Below are 20,700 nucleotides of genomic sequence, written 5' to 3'. Positions count from 1 at the left end.
GTTCTATATTCCTCTCGATTAATAATCTCATTACTGCAATGGCATCACGCGTACCTCTCCCCTTCCTAAACCCAAACTGATCATCCCCTAAGTAATCATTTGCCCTACTCTCTATCCTTTTGTTTATGATCCTGAGAACAACTTTAGCTGCGTGGTATATCAAACTAATTGTCCTATAGTCCTCACATGACGTGGCCTTTACCTTTTTCGGAATAGGAACTAAAACTGATCTCACAAAGTCTTCCGGCCAGATTCCCTCCTCATCAATACTACGGATCAGCCCATATAGCCTCTTCCTCCCACATTTTCCTAAGCATTTTAAAAGTTCCACGGGAATGTTATCTACCCCCACGGCCTTATTTAGTTTCATCTCCCTTAGTGTCCTTTCTATCTCATGGTCTAGTATGCCTGGACCTAAGCTGTCCTCCTCTACGTCATTTTCTTTTTCAATGTCTAACTTTGTTGGTCTGAGTTCTTTACCATACAGTTCTTCTATATACTCCTTCCATCTCTCTTGGATCTTTCCTGCGTCAACTATTACCTTACCCGCCTTATCTCTAACTGTTAGCATAGCTCTTCCTTTCTTACTTCCCGATAACGATTTAACTTTGCTGTACAGCGCACGGATTTCACCCTTCCTCTGCAGACTTTCCATATCCTCGCACTGCGTCTTCCACCATGCTTCTTTTGCTTTATTCGTTGCCCGCCTCAATTTATTGTTCAATTCTTTGTACTTCATTTTGCCTAATTCTGTATTTATATTCTTCCATTTTCGCCGCTCATCCATCTTTGTAATCATCTCATCCGTGATCCATGGTTTCCTAGTCCTTTTAGCGTTAACGTTTCCAATAATGTCTTTTGCGGCTGTAGACAACCCCTTCTTGATCATTTCCCATTTTTCTTCGATAGTACTAAGCCCTTTACCATCCTCCATGATTTTCTCTACCGCCTGTTTGTATTCCTTCCTTTTCAACCCATTTAACGCTTCTACATTCCATTTTCTAACTCGCCGCCCCTGCCTTATCTTTTTGAAACGTACGCTACATTTCATAACAACTAAATTGTGGTCTGAGTCCGCATCCGCTCCCGGGAAGCTGTGGGAATTTATCACACTATTCCTAAACCTGTGTCTAACCAGGATATAATCTAGCTGATATCTTCCTGAGTCACCTGGCATTTTCCATGTATACCTGCGTCTTTTGTGGTGTCTAAACCAAGTGTTGGTGATGACTAACCCCTGTCTCCTGCAAAACTCAACTGCTTTCTCCCCGCGGTCATTCCTCGTGCCTAAACCGTAGTCGCCCACCTCATCACCATCTCTTCCTTCGCCTACCGTCGCATTCCAATCCCCCATCACTATCAAATGTTTCCCTGCAGGAACACACGCGATCATGTCCTCTAACTGATCGTATATCCTATCGATCTCTTCTTCCTTATGGTTGCTCGGTGGCATGTATACCTGAATAATAACTAAGTTCGTCGGTTCTGCTTTTATCTCCACTAGTAGTATTCTATCCGTTACCTGCTCTATGTTGACTACGCTTCTTCCTACCTCTTCATTTAATACTATGGCAACCCCTCGTTGGCTCTCGTCCCCGCCGCTGTATATTATTCTATACTTATCACTCCAGTAATCCCCGCTATCTTTCCATCTCACCTCGCATAGACCTAAAATATCTATATTTCCCCTTTCCATCTCTCGCTTAACATTCTCCAATTTCCCCGTCCTCATCATTGTCCTAACATTCCACGTTCCTATTCTAACTAATTTGGTCTTCTTCTCCTGCGTCTTCTGTCCTGCTGCTGCTGGTTTTCCCTTGCAAGGGTTTCGTGGGATGACGACCGCGGAAGCCTTGCCTCCCCCGCTGCCGGGCACGACACACGGCCGATTGGGCCGAGCCCCGTGGTTGCCAGGACTCAAAATATCTCTATTGTCCATCATATTTTTCTAGGGAATGATAATTGAGGTGGTTTCCCGTTGCCTTCCTCAATAGTGTTTTTAACGTGACACCATCACTTACTGGCTGCCCCACTGGGGTCAGACGCCATTGCAGCCGCCTCACTGAGGAACAGACGCTGCGTGGACTACCTTTCGTCTGGCTCCTAACCTTCGACCTATCTGGCATGGGTGACCCTACCAGGAGCAATAATTATTACTCCCGCCAGCACAGCTCTAGGGGTCATCGGAACGCACAAGCCCTTCCACCACGTCAAGGTTGTAGTCCGGGGAGGGATATATATATATATATATATATATATATATATATATATATATATATATATATATATATATATATATATATATATGTATATATATTTATACATATTTACCATTAAAGAAAATCTTTGCTTAATAATGTTACGGAAGTGAGATATTGATAGAAAAGAAATCAGTAAGAACGAATTTATTACAATCTTACAATATTGGCGCTACCAAAGTTGCTGCAGCTGTAATTTAATGCAGCAGGCGGCGGCTAACCAATAGCTTAATTGGATCGCAATTTCCTGATCTTATTGTTCATTTGTCTCATTAAATTCATTCATATCATCATCGCTCATACTTCTCCTGAAACGACAAATAAGCTGCATTAACTTCTATTGTTCGCTCGTTGTCCGTGGCATGTATGAAAACTTTGGAATATAATATCTTTCAAAGGAAGATTTTGACAACTTTCAATCCTGAAATCGCGTGGGGTTTCTGTGCATTTAATACAACGTTACACCATGCCCCCAATTAAAATTCAACACACATTGGTAAATAAGTGGAATCTGTCTTCACCACATGGGCTTCATATACTGTTTGACAGGTTGGGGTGACTCTATTGCGTTATCATTTTAATGGCATTGGTAACATTTGAACCTGGATGGCACACTGAAGACTGGAACATCTTCGATGTATTCATTCTGATTCATCCCTAGACGTAAGAATGTAGGGCTAAAAATAGATACTAGGATCTGCTAATACTAATTTTGAGGATTTTCACTGGGTCTCATAGATACCCAGTGGACTTCTTCTTTTGCCCATGAGCATTTAATGCTTTATCTCAAATTCGTATAAATCATGGCGAATATTAGCCTTATAAAACCTCTATCTCTCCTCATATTCCATTAGGAACTATCATGTAAAACGTTGCATTTATCTGTTGCCATTTTATTTTGGAGGAAATTATAATAAACTCCGTTTAAATACTCGAGCATGTTGTGTGCGTAATTCAATTTAGGCAACCGAAAAACATTGGTTAAAGAACTCGTTTGGATATGTCTGGAACAACCTTGGGAAATGTGACCTTGAAGTACTCGTCTCGACACCGTTTAGTCAAATCAGTGTTCTAGCCAGTAGTTAATGCTGCTTAGCCATCGTTTGGACCGTGAAAACGGCTAAGAAACGTGAAAAAGTTCGACAATGCTTCTTTATTTTTTATTTGATTGTAGATTTATTTGTTTTATGAGACGTAAATATCCTGGATTTGCTATTTTTAAGAAAAACTTCTAGCGCGATTGATTCTCACAGGAGTAAGGAACGTTCGGAATTAAGTGTGTTTGAGTGGAGATAGCTTAAAGGATGTATCCAGCGTAAATGACGCCAGAAAAACGTCAAGAAAAAACCTGGCATTGTTATCACAGCCAGGTGGCTTGTTCGTGGGAGAGAATTGTGAGCGGTGAGGCGGATTCCGTAAGTGCACGAACGGCACATGCTCCGCGACATGGGGTTCCCGGCCACTTCTCATTCCGGCTGGCAACTGCTCAGCGTAGATGCATTATTATAGTCTAGAAAAATGGTAGATGGGGATATGGAATGCCACTCTTACAATTAGCTATTGACAAAGGCAAAAACACAAGAGTGTAGAGGAAAGCTGCCAATATGACCCTTCTTTTTTGAGTCGCAGTTTTCTACCTGCGCAACAGTAAGTGGTAAAGGCCATTTAATTATTTTCCGTGAAAAATATTCATGATTTAGCCTTTGAAATTTCATTTCCTATTATGATGCTAGCGCGAGGCATGGTCAATAGATGATCCTCGAGGGAGGTATGGATTTTTCGTGATGTATTTATCTAATATAATTTAATCTATTTGTGAATAGATTAATATTGTTTTTAATTTTAGGAATAAATTATTAAATCAAGGTATTATTTTCAATAATTGAGGAAGGGACTAAATTGTATGCTCCTTGAGTTCCTGTATAGCTCGATTGAAAGACATCAAGCCATTTTCGGTATTTCATGGGCATATTTATTAGATTCATCTAATTTTTGTTTTTCTTCCTTGCATAGCTTCGGTTATGCATACTCATCAGTCGAATCTAGATTCAGTTGAGTGGTTAACGGATTGAATTTTGAAGCGTAGAAATCAAACTCTCCGCAATGGAATGAATTACCACCCAGCATCTGATTTAACATTTAACATTTTAGTCTTGCCTCCAATCGGAGATGTAGGAGGTTTAACTATTTCACTGCGAAACTTTTTAATGCATTCCCTTATTTGCTTACATTTATTCCTAATGGAATATTTTCACCGTTTGAAGCCAAGAGATTCCAACTTCACTTAAAAATTAAATTTTACTGAACTATGCAGAAAATCACGGAGAGAAATTTTTTCACAAAAACTACGGATCAGTCCAAGAAAGGTTTCCAAGGAGTACTTATTACAAATATGTTCACATTTTTGGACGGCGCGCCGTGGCGTAGTTAATTTTACATCCTAAAAATCTGATTTAGATCTGAGTGGCAACAAGTTAAAACGTTCAGCTTCCAAGATGAGAAACCATTCGAATGCAAACAATTCCGATAGTGCTTGGATCTTTAAAATTATTTTGGGGAACTTTTTTCATAAAAGAATGGCTGCTTATTGGTACATCATATACTTAAAATATCTCGTGTTTCTCGCTCTTAAACATTTTATCGGTATTCTTAACTGTACTTTTAGATATATATTTTGCTTTGCAATTACTAGTCATTAACTCGCACTTAGATGCTTAGGAGAAAACTTATCTAGAATGATCTTGAATAATCCTCTCTTTTTAGTTAACTCGTACTATATTCCTTGACTTGAACAGGCCTTGACATTTTTTATATTTTCCAAACTTAAAAGCATTTGGTGATCCGCTCATAATACTTTTCTACATGAATTTGCACTAATAGTGATTATACCCTTAAGGAAATGACAAAAGCTGGCTTAAATTACTACGGATTGCCTCGTTACAATAAGGTCAATCAAGAAACTCGACTCGGGTGTACCTTTATGGGCCTCATTCTATGCCTTCTGCAAGGACATTTGCATCTGAAAGTTGTTTATTTCCTCCCCAAGTGTAAGCTGAATTAATTAAGTCAGTATGTCGTGCAAAAAGTATTTTTTCCTATTCGCGTTAATGATTCTCATAGCACAATAGAACTTGCGATTATTACTGAGTCAAAGTTTCGCAGTTACTGGCTGAATTAATCATTGATTTATTTTTTTTTTAAATAGTCGTTTGAATCAATTTTGCATCGACGTTTTGGAATTATCCCTGAACAACGTGAGTAATTTATTGCGGAAACATGTTAATTTTATCTTTGGCTTCGTTCGGAAATCGAAACTTCAAGCCTAGGCCACTCTCGGTGAACTGAGCGCTGCTCTTTGAAGGACTGAAAATTTTACTAGAACTACACCACTGTGGAAGGTCATATGAACTCAAGAGAAGTTTATGTGATCGTGGCTTTATTAAATGTATCTTTGTGTTCATTTCAGTTTTTCTACACCAACATCATATTTCAGCTCCTGGAATGGATATTTTAAACTATTACAATAGTACACTAATTCTCCTGTTCATGAATTTTACTTCCAATAGTATCAGTTGAGGTATAAAAGTATTTCTCAGTAGATGCACCCAGTTATTCCTATTAAAGACTTTTGAAATTTTTCGCTTTTTTTTAGCTTTAGCATTTACAAATCATCATTCAATACAGGAATGAATATGAATTATAAAATTGTATGGCGTTTATCTAGTCTTCAATGAGTAAGTCCATAAAAATGGATATTATCGATTCATAGAAATAAATTCTTTATTCCGCTTCAAATCTATATCATAATTATAAGTAATACTTTGTAAATGATAGGGCTCTTTCCCAGCTTCAAATATATACTAGCTGTTGTGTCATCATAGGGGAATGATGAATAGCGGATGTGATTTTACAAGGTTGATAATTCAGCTGTGGGTAAGATTTAATATTTTAGCAATGGACCAGTTTAAACGAAATTTGTCGGATTCCTTTAGTGTTATTGTTTCCCTCCCCGTATCGGGTTAGGATATGCATCAAATAGATGAAACCCTTATGGTCAGGCCTAAGCGTGCAATCCCAATGACTGTTTAGTTTCAAACCGCAGTTGTGTCACCGCGATTCCACCCTTTGCGCACAGAAAGTATATACCAAATGGTGTTGGCTTTGTTTCTATCCACAGAGAATCGATCTCACGTTTCACTCCTTCGAAGACGCAATAATTACCGCCATCAGGTGACCTCAGTTCGTTACTACAGGTTTTCTCATATGAATGGTGCAGAAACACTCGTCGACGCGCGATAACATAGCAGTCAGTCATAAACACCCATAAATTGTCCAACATGACCATTTTATGACCATCTCATCAAATGAGATGATGCGGTGCATAAAATGGCGTTGGTAATGCCGAGAACTCGTGCCTGAAACCGCGATTATTTAAGATTGGCAATTAGAACTTCTCTAGAAAATGAGAGGAAAACCCAATGTGACCACTTAAACTCAATTGGTGCAGGCATACCAATATTCCAATTGGCTTTCCCATGGGGAAATTGAAGACAATGTTACTCTGGTTGTCATGGAGTGCGTTCCGAGGAGCACCCTATCGAGTACGACTAGGAACCCTAAAATAGCAGTAGCATATCTGGCAAAGCAAAACACTGTAACAGTTAATTTTTGTCATTCATATTAGGATCTCTAAACATTAGGTACATTAAAAAACCAACCGCATTGCGAATATCGTTATTTCGTTTTCCGTTCTTCATGAAGAAGAAAATCAAATGGACGGGCACAGTGTAGAATACTCTACAATCCTGCACATCAACTGAGCTCATTTATTGAGAAATGAGGAAGTAATCATGGAAGTAGGAGAAGGAAAAAATAAGTAAAATACTAAAAGAAATAGCCAGATGAACTGATTTTGAGGTAAAATGAATTTTTTATAAACAAAATGGAATGGAATACACAACGTTGTTTGCTCACAAAATTCTTAGACCAATAAAAGAGGAAACAAAGACGAAAGAGATTAGGATTTAAATAATAATGAACGAATTATGTTTTTTTATTATTTACAACGTCAACCGCAAAGTGGTACATGATTCCGGAATAGAACAGATACTTCTGTTAGTGCAGAACTATGATGAATGCTGCTACCAATCCTCCAGGTTGCACGTCCCATCCTTCGACCCCTCCGCTAAACCGATTTTCCCACGCTAACGCAGCATCCGAAAGAGAATTCGCCGTGAGTGGTTTAGTTGGCCTGATTCGGTCGATCTCCCAACCCAATTACCCTGCCCCGCCCAATTTCCCCTTGCTCTATCCATCAAATTCCCTTCATTGTGGGTGCAGACGACGCCGACAAACACATATTCGATCGGATCTCTTGTAAACACCGAGGAAAAACCTGGCTATTTAAATATGCATTGGTGATATTTTGCAAAGCTCATACAGTAGCATCGAAATAATAAAAAGTAGATGATTTGCTCTTCGAACCAGTAAATAGAATAGCTAAGTACGGGGGAAATCAATCCGAATAAAAATTGATTTTTATACTAATCTTGCTACATTAAATGTCACCGAGTCATTTTTAATGTCGCTCGTCTCCGAGAGAATGGTTTTCTAACCAATGCTGTGAGAAAGTCACTGGATATTATTGTATTTTTATCGTAAGATATACGCAAGAAATGTTTTCTCAATAAAAAAAGTATCGTCATCATTTGGGTACGCAATTATTTTCCTTATCTTATAAGAAGCTACATCAAGGTTCAAACAAACGTTATAGTTTGTATTTCCCTCTGGGAATATATAGGAATACGGGAATAATACACCTAAACAGGGGATCAAGTCAAAAAATGTCGGTGTTATTGAATTGTCTTAATTTTTCTGAAAGCCTTATTTTTACGATACATTTTTCCCAAAACATTAGGCAATATTTTGTCGTTACCTTCGTACCTACCGATTGGGCCTCCTTCTTTCTCACTAAACTTGTAAAATAAAGCAAGTAACTCATTGCTTTAAAATCTTGTAGCCGTTTCAAGTTATATAATTTATAAGATGGCCATAATTTCTCGTTTTCTTACCAGGGAACTTTTGAGTATGAAGAGCCCTTTAAATCCAAATTTCGGCACTCAAATTTGGCACAGAAAGTAAAATTCCAATTTGTACTCCCTAATATTTGTGTGCATGAGTTATTTTTAAATTAATCACGCGTAACATACTGTCAGTTATGAAAGGCTAAGGCAAAGTCCTCAACATGCTTTGGCCTCAACATGTGATCAGCAATTTGCATTCCTTAAGCAGAGCTTGCATTTAGTTGATACGTGACCATTGCATCTAGAAAGTAACTGCTAGCATCTTATAGCTCTAGAAGCTTTAGTTAACGCCAATGGAAAAGAGACTGAAGTATGCGTTAGTTTATTAGCTGTAGAATATTCCGACGGTATCGCCCACCTCTTCCGTATCTCTTTCAAGGCGGTCCATTCCCCTCGCACTCCACCCTCCGAGAGGCGGATACCGAAATAGATCCCGCGCCTGCTCCGGCTCACTCCGTCCGATATCGCTTGCCCTTACATCATACTGCCGTTTCTCCATTCTTTATATTTGTGCTTTCCTTTATGTTTTCTTGCCCCTTTCCGCTGCGCCGGGCGTGCTCTCGCCGGCGAGCAGTCGAGTTGGCTGCCAGAAGAGGGGACTCCATCGTCCTATTTTATTCAAAGCTCCCCTGAGAAAGAGGGCAGCGTGAATTCGGGATTAGGTGGCATCGAGAATGATGCATGTGATTCACCTCACGTTTCAATACGAGCCTTATATAATTTACGCATTGAGAAATATGCATGAATAGGGTCTGGTGCGAGCGAACGTTGTAATGGTATTAGGCAATGGAGGGCAGAAGGAAAATAAGACAAGAAGACATCTGAGTTGGTTGACTGCATTTGATAAATCTAATCTTTTATTATTCGTGCCGCTATTCAGATATAGTCTTGGTCTGTCTTACCAAGTCATATTAAGTTTCAGTTTATCTCAAGAATAACGGAGAAACACTTTTCGAAGTTTAATGCCTAATATTCTTTAAAGTTTAACTTTAACTGCGGGTATAATCTTCGAACCTTACTTCTTAAAACACCACTGGGAGATTTGTCTCATCACTGTGGCTAAAAAAATACATTATCAAATTGAAAACCGATAGTACACTTTGGAAAACCAACTTTTCTTACTTCATTTTCATGAACATAATTTCCTACGCTTACATATGTTATCCCCAAATATGTAATCAAGGATAATTTAAATTTGGTGCTACCTCTATATATTATTACTACTGTCATATTTGGTAAGTGCATGTGTCTGTATATATATGTATATATATGTATATATATATATATATATATATATATATATATATATATATATATATATACATTATTATTATGTGTATATGTATGCATATGTATAAATATATATGCATATATATATTATATACATATGTATACATATATATATATATATGTATATAATATATATATATATATGCATATATATACATATATAAATGAGGTTTATTTTCGCCTGAATTAGTTTGGGTTGTTTAAGGTAGTTGAACTAAAAACAATGACATTAATTGTGCAGAAATGGAATGGTTTAGGTTGAAAAATAATGCGAATAATTTTTTTCATAATTAAATTACTAACATTACTAACTAATAATCAAGACAAAATCATCGCAGTATTACCATTTTTGCTGATCCTTCTAACAAGGAGCTTTTGCCGATATGTTATTCCAATGGTTGGGTTGTAAATAATGGATTGTATTCCCGGAAACAAACTGACAGAAAGGTTCTACTTCCCCATCCTATGAGCTCCTTACTTCTTAAATGTTGTCTGAAACTTCCCATTAATTTTTGAATCAAGTGTGGCCCTCCTCGTTCTTCAATAGCCAATAAATCTACCCTGCACCCAGCATAGCATCGTTCTCACTTCACTCGGTCTGGTTGCGAACTTACTCCCATTTTCCAAGGCACATTAGGTATGATGACGAAAGAAGATTTGTTTTTGTAGTAAATAGATTCGGTCTCTTTCGTCTTAGCAGTTGGCACCCGTCTAAAGTGAACGACCTGAAAGTTTTTTAACTTATTTTCCTTCACTCTTAGTATATACAGGTATGTATATTTTTCCTTTTACGTAAGAAATTTCAGCTACTACCAGTAACCACGCTTTCTAATTCAATTTTCACTTCCAACGTGCGACCAGGGCGCTCTACTCCATTCCCTTTTCGATTTAATGCGTACTTTCATCCTCCATGCGTACTTTCATACTCCATCGATTTCCCTCTTCAGTCTCTTCCTTATCATGAATCTTATTTTCTCTCTTCGTTGGAGGACGTTACTTTACGTGGAGGAGGATATTCATTGCTTTATTGCATTCCTAGAATAAACTGATTCTATCTCTTTATTTACGACCAACTACAAGTCCATGAGCATGCCCTTCTGATTCAGGGCCACTTTGGTGTTGAAGAGCGAATGCCTTCTCTTCGTTATGTCTCCATAATTTACAACTTCCTTTAGAATTGGCTTTTCGGTGAGAAAATGGCTCATTTAATACCTGAAGGTTCCTGTGATAAGATGTGGATGGTTTTCCTTAGCTCCAGATTGGCGGGGTTAAGGCAGTTTCAATAATTTCATCGCACTCAGAAAAAATATGATGGACATGGTTAAATATTGTTAATAAATAAAGACTGGGAACAAAATCCAATATTTTTTCTTGTGCGTACATTCATGCGTAAAAATATTTCAGTTATAAATGAGAAAAATGGGCGTTTGGACATTGGCGTCAGGAAGATGCCAATTTCATAATCTTCCCTTAAAAACTAGTGTCTTTCTACGGTTTATTAACTGAGGCTTACTCAGTGAGAGTCTCATTGTAGAGGTCATGGTCTAAGAAAAATTTAGGGTGTAATTCTTGTGGCGGAAAAATTCAAACACTATGGTATGGTGTGTGTGTAAATCATCGCGTCAGGAGAGAAAATAAATACACATTTAGTTTTCCCTTTCTCTACTACGAAGTAGCTCTATTCATACAATGTCTACAAACGTACCATCACAATTTCCAGTCAGAAAACTTTTCATTGGAAGCTTTGCTATATCTGTGCAGTAATATTCGATAATAGTCACTTTGACTCAACCCAATCCCTCGCGTGTCAACTTTAAAGACTAGGGGTGTTTGACTTTGGACAAATTCCAAGAAACTGCGGAAGATGCCGGGATTGTAAGTTTTAACGGAGTCATCCACTAATTGTGCATTACAATGCAACCATATCAGAATGTAAAAATAATTCCCCCTGACCGGGATTCGAACCCTGATCCCTTGATGTCCGGCCGAGTGCTTTAGCCAGTGAAGCTGTAACCTCGTGGACTGTGTCGCATTGCGCACGACTACGAATGCCTGTGACATTGCTTGTAGGGTATTTCGTCACTACATCTTGTTCCTTCAATGCCCCCAAAATGTCGCCATGTAAGGGGACGCTTCAGTAGCTCAACTGGCTGAAGCACTCGGGTTTTGGGTTCGAATCCCGGTCAAGGTGGATGATTTTTATGCTCTGATATTTTTGCATTAAAATATTCGTGACAAAACACGCAAACTGCTTGTTAATCGCTATATAAGTGGAGTAAAATCATTACGGTAAATCTTTCTCTCTCCCAAGGTCTTCTGCTACCAACTTCAGTACAGATCATATTTATTCTTGGTTTGACGAAAATTTTTTTTTATGAAACATTATATTAGATACCTATCGGAATTAAGATTTATAAATTTATTTATTTTTATACTTGTATGCTTCCTGGTGTCGTTGAAATCTAAATAATAAGAAAAAACTAAACTTCTTTACTTTACCTATCGATGAGAAATATATTGTCATTCCTGATTTCTGGAATTTTCCGGCGCCGTATACAAAGGCATATGTAAATGAGGCTTTTAATGTATTAGGAGGTATGCATATCAATCGCCTTATCGATTAAGAGTCGGCATACCAAGTCACTTCCTTGATCTCGCGTCCAGATTTACTGTGCTACTTACTGGTTTCCAGTAGCTCGAATCATTCTTCTCGCGTAACATTGCCATATCACATCGAATATTCTACGACTATTTGGCATCTATCTAAGGGTAAATTCGTTCAAGTATTGGGCAAAAAAACGCGAGAAAAGGATGTGGTTGAGCATCTATCTTCTCATAATTACAACAGCATCCATGGTGATGGTAAGCTTAAAATGAGACTTGAGACATCGATTTTAGATTACAATTATTTCAAAGGTATCAATCTTATCATTTAACTTGTGGCATTAATCAATTTCAACTTGTGCCATAGATAAAAAAAACTGACATAATCTGATGATATCGAGATGCAAAGAATTTTTCTTCGTTAGAACTATCCCGACTACATCTTAAAGATAGTAAAACACTAGCATACTACCTTGATCAAAAAGTTCCCGGAATAACCACCGTGTGGCGCTCCCATCGTTCCGATTTGAGTTCTGTTTTTTTTTTTGTTAAATTGGTACATCTGTTGTTGATATTCCCTTTAAATCTTAGTGTCATAACTTGACATTTGCAAAAGTTACGTAGCCAAGAGTACATCTATCTCTGTGTGTGTTGGCGATTTTTTTACAATTTCAGAAATGGATTTAAATCTGCAACAACGAACTTGTATTAAATTTTGCGTAAAAAACGGATTTAGTGGCGCACGGACGTTGGACGCTGGTCTCAGGCGAAAACTTGCAATTTAGCGGTTTCCAAATTGGCAGCGCCGCTTGCTAACATCATACCTGACAGGAAGGACTTTCCGTGTCGCCTGGGGACGCGCGCTGTCACAGCCGAAACAGGTCCACGCAGGCGTGCCGCAAGGATCGGTGCTCGGACCGATACTTTTTAATCTATATACGGCGGACCTCCCGGTAGACCTTGGACGACATACCATGGTTGCCCTGTATGCGGATGACGCAGCAATAGTGACCACTTCGCGGAGAGCACACATGGCGGCAACATACCTACAGCGAGCAGTAGACAAACTGCTGGAGTGGTACGCCCTGTGGCGAATCAGCGTCAACAGCGCAAAGACACAGACGATTCTTTTTTCACCTGGAGGACTGCGAGAACCAGGAGAAATCCTCGTGGGCACCGAGGAGGCGCCATGGAAGGAAGAGGTGACCTATCTAGGCGTGATACTGGATAAAAGACTGACATTCAAAAGTCACGCCCTCGCTGCCACCAGGAAGGCAAGAGGAAGACGACTACAACTCTCGCCGCTGCTGCGTTCACCGTCCCTCTCTATCAAGACAAAGACGTATCTGTACGTGGCGGCAATTCGCCCAATCTTGATGTACGCTTCACCGGCATGGAGTGGCAGAATGACTCAGACGGCCTTCCACCACTTGGAGGTAACGGAAAGAGGGGCACTCAACAGTGTACTTGGGCTTGGCTGGAACTATGCCGCAGATATTCTCCACGCCTTAACTGAAACTGCGCCCATTGGAGATGTCATCAAGACTCGCGCGACGGCCTTTTACGAGGAGCTTGAAGGCAAAAAAGAAGAGCACTTGCGGTCGATCGGCGGCTTAAAACCTGTCTCCTGGGAAAGGCACAAACGCCCAAGAGCAGCAACGGGACGGGACGACGACCAACCACCATTGAAAAGGAAAAGGAGTTGATTGGACCTTCCTTCATCGACGGGCTAAGAAGCCGCAAACACAGCAGCTGAATGATTAAATCATCGGGCAGCTGCAAGCCAAGCGTCAAGAGGGAACGTTTTGGCAAAAAAAGAAGACGAGGACGGACGTTGGAAATGTTGGAAAAGTGTTTCGGCAACGATTCTCTAAAAAAACGGTCGTTTACCAGTGGCACGAGCGGTTCAGAAGTGGTCGTGAGTCAATCGAAGATGATGAACGCAGTGGCAGACCATCGACATCGAAAGTCGGTGAAAAAATTGATAAAGTAAAAGAAATGTTGGTCAATAACCGCAAATTAACCATCAGAGAAATAGCGGAGGACTTGAACATTGCCTATGGATCCGCCCAAGACATTGTGGTTAATGATTTGGGTTTCCGTCGTGTAGCAGCAAAGTTGGTGCCAAAAGACCTCAATTTCATGCAAAAAAAAGACCGTGTTGACGTCGCAAAAGACATGATATGCGAGGCTGAATCCGATCCCACATTCATCAAAAGGATCATTACTGGAGACGAGACGTGGGTTTATGAGTACGACACGCAATCCAGACATCAGGCAAGTGAATGGCGTTCACCAAATGAGCCGAGACCAAAAAAACCACGTCGTTTTCAGTCAAAAAAGAAGGCAATGCTGACGGTTTTCATGGATTACAACGGTGTAGTGCATCATGAATTTTTGCCAGAAGGCCAGACAGTAAACAAAGAGTATTATTTGGGCGTTATGAGACGTTTGCGTGAAGCAATTCGCCGAAAGAGACCAGAAATGTGGGCAGAAAACTCGTGGATTTTGCACCATGATAACGCACCGTCGCACAGTGCTATCATTATTCGTAATTTTTTGACGAAAAATGCAACAAATACCATCCAACAGCCACCGAATTCACCTGATTTGGCTCCCTGTGACTTCTTTCTGTTCAATCGAGTTAAAAAACCATTACGGGGAACGCGTTTTAGCAGCCGAGAGGAAGTAATGGAAAAATCGCAGGAAGCACTGATGGACATACCGAAAACCGAATATAAAAAATGTTTCGAGGATTGGATCAAGCGCTGGCATAAGTGTGTTGCAGTCGATGGGGATTACTTTGAAGGGGACAATATAGATTTAGATGAATAAACTTGTATTTTTAATTTTCTGAATAAATTCCGGGAAATTTTTGATCAAGGTAGTATGAGTGTATTTCTCATTATTAAATAAGTAATTTTTCTCCTTATTTCATGACGAATATTTCATTACTTTCTACCACACGCCCTTGCCGCGAGCCCCTGCGTCAATAAAAATGAGGATATAGGAAAGGAATGTACGTATTCTTATAGTAATCGGTAAATCGTGTGAGTAACCTATAACTTGTTGTATAAACTAAACATTTACGAAAATAAAGGTTTTCAGATGACTATTTGCTGCTATAATAATTGAAATTTTTATAATTCCACTGCACATTTTTGTGCGTACTTACCACTGACAAAATGCTGAAATCACTTCCATCAATCTTTCCGAAAAAATCTTTCCCCAAATTCCACATATCGTGTTCTTCCTGGCGTGCAATAAAATATTTATAACTGTGACTTCGCAACATACGACTGCCCTAATAGTCTCCAGCTCGATGTAAATACCGACATCATTTGGTTTATTTATCGTATTGTTAAAATATATTCAATCAATTACTTATCATTACAATATTAATTATGCGTACTTTTCACTTTTGATTATATGTTCTTCCTCTCGTTTAGGAAAACAAAGTTTACCCTAAAGACTTGTAATTATTTGATTGTGGGTTCAATCTATTGTATCCAAGCTGTCGTCCTTCGTGTATGGATAAAATATTTCATGCGCTATTCGTTAGTCGTTCCAACTTTCCATCTACTCGTAATACTATATTCAGCATTCCCCTGCAATAATACTTCTAATGCTTTCATACTTTTCTTCTCCGCTGCTTTTTTAGCAAAAGGTGTCCACTTGCAGAGAAACCAACTCCAGCTTTATGTTTTATGAAGTACTGCATTACTTCCAGGATTACAGGCCGATTGTATTTGTCTCCCCTTTAGAATATCTTTTTACCAAATTACTTTGTCTTACTACTTGCTTCCTACATTGTTGATTATTCTGTTTCCTAGTAAGTCAGTAAAATGTATTTGAATGAATGGGTTTTCCTTTATTGTCTCACTTTATTTTGAACATTCTTCTATTTAAGGGAATTCGAAAAAGATAATTACGCAATTTAAATGTTATCTTCTTTATTGTTATAGTCTATATTATTGCACATAAGGTTAAAAAAAATTCTCGGCGCAAAAATATTTTACTACTAATAGGTTAGCGTATTTTCAAGTTCAGTTTTTCATGTCATTGCTGTTCAAAGACAAATATGTATGGTGTATGGCATCTGGAGAGTGTTTCTACCTCCCTACTCACTATTATCTACTCTTATTATCAAATCAGTGTGTAACTTGATTTGAAGTTTAACGACTTTTCCCCTATTACCTTTTTGATAATATCTTGTAGCCTCTGTTTCACTCTCGCTTTTTATTGTAACAGGTCATAACGGGCGGAACACTGATGAAGATATATTGGTTTGTTAAATCATGCTTTTCCTTTGAACAGTTTGAGATATCCAACTGGTGTTTTTGCAACGAGAGAAAAGTAAGTACCCGACTTCTCTTTTTATTTAAACCTTGGGATGACGAAAGGGGGATATTAATGAATTTTTCCGGGTTAAAATCATTTAGAGTACTCTTAGCAGTCACCATGTCCTTGGCAATAAATAATACTATCCTTTTTTTCATTCGGTCTCGTTGCGTAAATTAGCGTGGCACACTGCCTGGTTATGTATGGTATGCCTTACGTAAGTATTAGCTACCGTTACTAAGTATTCGTAAATAATGTTTCCCATAAAAGTTTCTTAAAGCCCATTGATTACCATCGAATAAAAGTTTTTAGGCATAAAATAGTTGCAGTTTCTCTGGCGATGCATTTAATAAACAGGTGCAATGGAAAATAATTGCAGACGATATTTAAAAGTGTGGTTTTATATTGGCAATTTTACTAAATTTTTACTATATATTAATTGGAAATTCTTAATCAATTTAATACACACTTGAGCAATTTGAACGAGGATAATTTTATTGAAGGAGAGTCTTAATATATGTCACTTTTCCTTGTTATATTTATTAACTAATTATCGTTCTCCTGCTGTTTTGATTACATCTATAATGTGGCTAAACAGTGATATCATATTTTTTAAAAACGATTCCATACATAGAATGACTCAATGCTGATCAATATTTGGGCATGGTTAATATTTTTACATGAATCTCATCAAATAACTATAATTGATTGATCATAACTACTTAATTGGAAAGGCTCTAAACGCTGCTATATGTTATTTTGCATGGAGTATAACATCAGAGGTAGTCAGTGATAGGAACGTAGCTGAAATTTCATGATAACACAAGATTTCGTAGGATCTAATACCTTATTAAAAGTGGTACAGCAAATGGGATAGATTGAGACATAGGCATTGAGCCCAGAACAGCTAAGATTAAAAAGGTACTTACTGTTCATTTTTAGCGTTTAGTTATGTTCGTAGATACGACACACCGCGGTAGTAGAAGCGAAGAGATTAGCCGTTCATATTCTACAATAAATGTATTGTTGTCTATTATGTCTATGATATTAGTAGATCGCAGAATATCGATTGCGGAAATAAGTAAAAACAAAGTTTCTTCTTGAGATGTAAACCTCTATGTTGCTCAAAAGAAAAATTCATGCCTCGTAACTTGGAAATGGTCGCTGATTCTGATGATGAAATGGGCTTAAGCGAGATGCGGTCTGCTTTTTTTTAGTATAATTTATCTAAAGACGAATAAAGGAGGAAGTGCTGTCTGCAATGCTATACAAAAAGAATATACAGCAACGCAACTGATTAGTTTGAAGCATAGCCTAATGGAAATTCACACGAGGAAGACGAATGAGTACCGAGGTTTGTAATACGATAAATCAATTAAGGTGTTAGAGAAACAGCCTTGCATGAGAAAGTATGTGGAGAGAAGGAGTCGACCAATTTTTCGGATTGACGGAGTATTAATAGATTGGTGTGAGTGGTTAGTTATGGATTCTCTCAAAGTAATGTATTCTGGTTCCTCGAAATCTCATCCCAAAGTGAGCCAGAACAAAATGATAGATAGCTGAGTGGTGCATAGTTTAATCGGTAAGTGAAAATTTTTAATACGTTTCCCGGTTTCGCAACTCACTTCTTCGGTTGTCTTCGTTTGCGTATCGCATGCAATATTGTCAGCAATAATAACCTATTCAGATGTAAGAGGAGTATGGAGCACAGTGTAATACTGGTTGAATTAGAAAATTAATCAAATTATCATCATGGAATTATTAATTAAGCCTAGGAAATGGAAAGTGAACTTATGAGTTTAGAGTCAAAAATCTCATAAGAAAAATACATTAAAATAAGAAATAAATTAAAGACTGAATAAGCCAAGATTCATGAATCCTAATTGTGAGGAAGTTTATTAGAATACCTGCAACAATTAAGGTTTTCATCGGTTACTTTAAGTTATTGTGCATCTCTGATTAAAATTATTCAGTATTTTAACGCCCTTTGACGCCTGTAAATCTGACATTGAACCTGATTTTCAGCGTCTCCTCATTTTCTTAAATTTCAGTGGCACCAGTATAATTTAGCTTAGAGTCCTCTTTGGCCGTTGCAAATACTGTACATGGTTTGAATATTTGGTTCAAGGTTTTAGTTTTCAAAGGTATTCCATTCTTCTGAATCTGTTATACAAGCAGCTGACGAACGTTATAAGCCTTGAATGTATCTTTATATCAGATTGAATAAAATGAAAATCCCTGCCCCACTTATTTGGTGAATTCCTATCATGTGATACTATTCTCATAAAAAATGTAAACTTCCTTCCTAAGGTTACGGAGTGTATATAAATACTATTTTTTTACGTTTTAAAACCGAAGGAATTGAAATGAGATCTGTATTTACCTAGAAAAGAATTCTATTATCGGCATTAAATTTTAAATGTGTATTTTACGGACGGTTTATGGTATAAAACTAAGTATTTTTCCCCGATTAAAATATTTGTCAAAATGAAAAGTTCTAAAAATGAATTTTTAGAAACCTTATTAGAGCACAAATTATGTGTACTGATAAACTCGAGGCTCTTAAAATCCTTTATTTATGTTTTACAGCGGCTTTATAATGCCCTCCTGAAACTTATAAGTACCTATTTATTAAAGTAATTTCCTCTCTAATATCAATGATGTAATTTCTGCATTAGTAATACTCGAACTGTTATTTGCAGATACTTGATTCTTTCAAAATGATTTGCATAGGGTTGAATCATAATAAACTCCTTACTATGTCAACATTATGTGAAAAAATGTTCAAATAACTGTGGAAAATGCCGCGACAGTTACTTTAGCTGAATCATGTGCTGATATGCCGACCGGGATGATCCCGGTCAAGGCGAATGATTTTTGCACAGTAGAGTTCCAGCGTTATATAAACCGTTTATTGCATCAGGTATTAAATGTAGGTAATGGTCTCACGAGATGCCAGATTTGACTATCATCGTAGTGGTGCGAGAGCGTACACCTGTGCCCGGTTTGAATGAGAAGGAAGCAGTGAGAACTATAGAAATGTTAGACGAATTGTGCGTCGAACTATTTTACAAGAAACCAAGTGCTTTTAGAGTATATTTTTGTTATTTCTTATTTAAAATATGGAAATAAAAAAATGAGACTCCATCAATAGTCTCCAACTTTGCTAAATTTTGGTCCTGCGATTCCATGGGTGTGTACGAAAGAAAGATGTCACGGAGGCCATTCCTAAACCATTTCCTATTTGATTCCCTCTTTAAATGAAACAGGGGTTCCAAGTGATAGAAGGGAAGAATAATGCTTTAAAATTCTCATAAAATTGACACCGTTTTGTAGATGATAGGGGATAGTGACTTATGAATAAATATCTCGATAAAGTTAAAAAATAACTTGGGGGAAATCTCATCCCCTAAACGGTCAAAAGGACATAATGTTTTCTTCTACAACAATGTACTTAGGAGTTATGTTTCTAAAATCACTTGGGTGGCATCAGACCCTTTTCTTATCCTTCACCTAATGTAAGCAATTTTTTTCGTTGTGTCTACCATTTAGTTGTAAGACAGATTCGCTCTCCTCTCCAAGCCAGGTCTAAAGTACTTAAAGGTTAGTGACTAGAATGCTCGGTAAAATGGCTTCCAACGAGGCTGACTAGATTAAAAAATATTTCCTTAAGCCTTTTAGGGTTACGTTCCCTTTTCGGCTGAAAGAAATATTATATAATATAGCCAGTCTTAAAAAGGCCGTGAGGAGTTCAATTTTATCCTTGAATTTTAACAAGGTGGGTAATGCGGCAGTAGAACGAAAATTCAAGACTTATCTTCAAATAACCACTAAATCTTTGCAGCAGTATTAGTGTTATTTATTCCTTGGAAACATTGAGAACCATGATACATCCAAATTTAATACCATTGATACACACCACTAAATAGCACTTACTTATGAGTTTAGTGCACGTTAGCATGCTTAAACGTCATACTTCAACCCCAAAAAAACGAATATAGCTGTAGTTGAGGATTTTTATGGTTTAGGAAATTATTTTAAATTGTAAATGTAAAATTTCCTGGCTCCATAGATGTCATATTCAATTGCGTAACACGAGGGTTATTATTTTATTCTCAACAATA

At 37.8% G+C, this 20,700-nt stretch overlaps 2 protein-coding genes across 4 annotated transcripts in view; one reads left to right on the top strand and one right to left on the bottom strand.

Annotated features, from left to right (window-relative positions):
• Positions 1-20,700, bottom strand: part of LOC139687569 (arylalkylamine N-acetyltransferase 1-like) — a 177,484-nt gene that overhangs the window by 39,154 nt on the left and 117,630 nt on the right. The window lies entirely within an intron of this gene.
• LOC139687570 (dnaJ homolog subfamily C member 4-like) overlaps positions 1-20,700 on the top strand; it is a 105,053-nt gene that overhangs the window by 55,866 nt on the left and 28,487 nt on the right. The window contains exon 6 of one of the 3 annotated variants that reach the window (XM_071584785.1): positions 16,487-16,513. The exons of 1 other annotated variant lie outside the window; for it this stretch is intronic. The gene's annotated coding sequence lies outside the window, so the exon portion shown is untranslated. Of the gene's footprint in view, positions 1-15,896; positions 15,949-16,486; positions 16,514-20,700 lie in introns of those variants that run through there. One more of the 3 variants, XM_071584787.1, reaches the window with a different exon arrangement.

This window comes from Hetaerina americana, unplaced genomic scaffold, assembly GCF_022747635.1.
Source record: "Hetaerina americana unplaced genomic scaffold, ioHetAmer1.1.p SCAF_2, whole genome shotgun sequence".
In the NCBI taxonomy this organism is placed as follows: domain Eukaryota; kingdom Metazoa; phylum Arthropoda; class Insecta; order Odonata; family Calopterygidae; genus Hetaerina; species Hetaerina americana.
The sequence above is the reverse complement of the archived record's forward strand: the minus strand, read 5'-3'. Positions and strand labels throughout refer to the sequence as shown.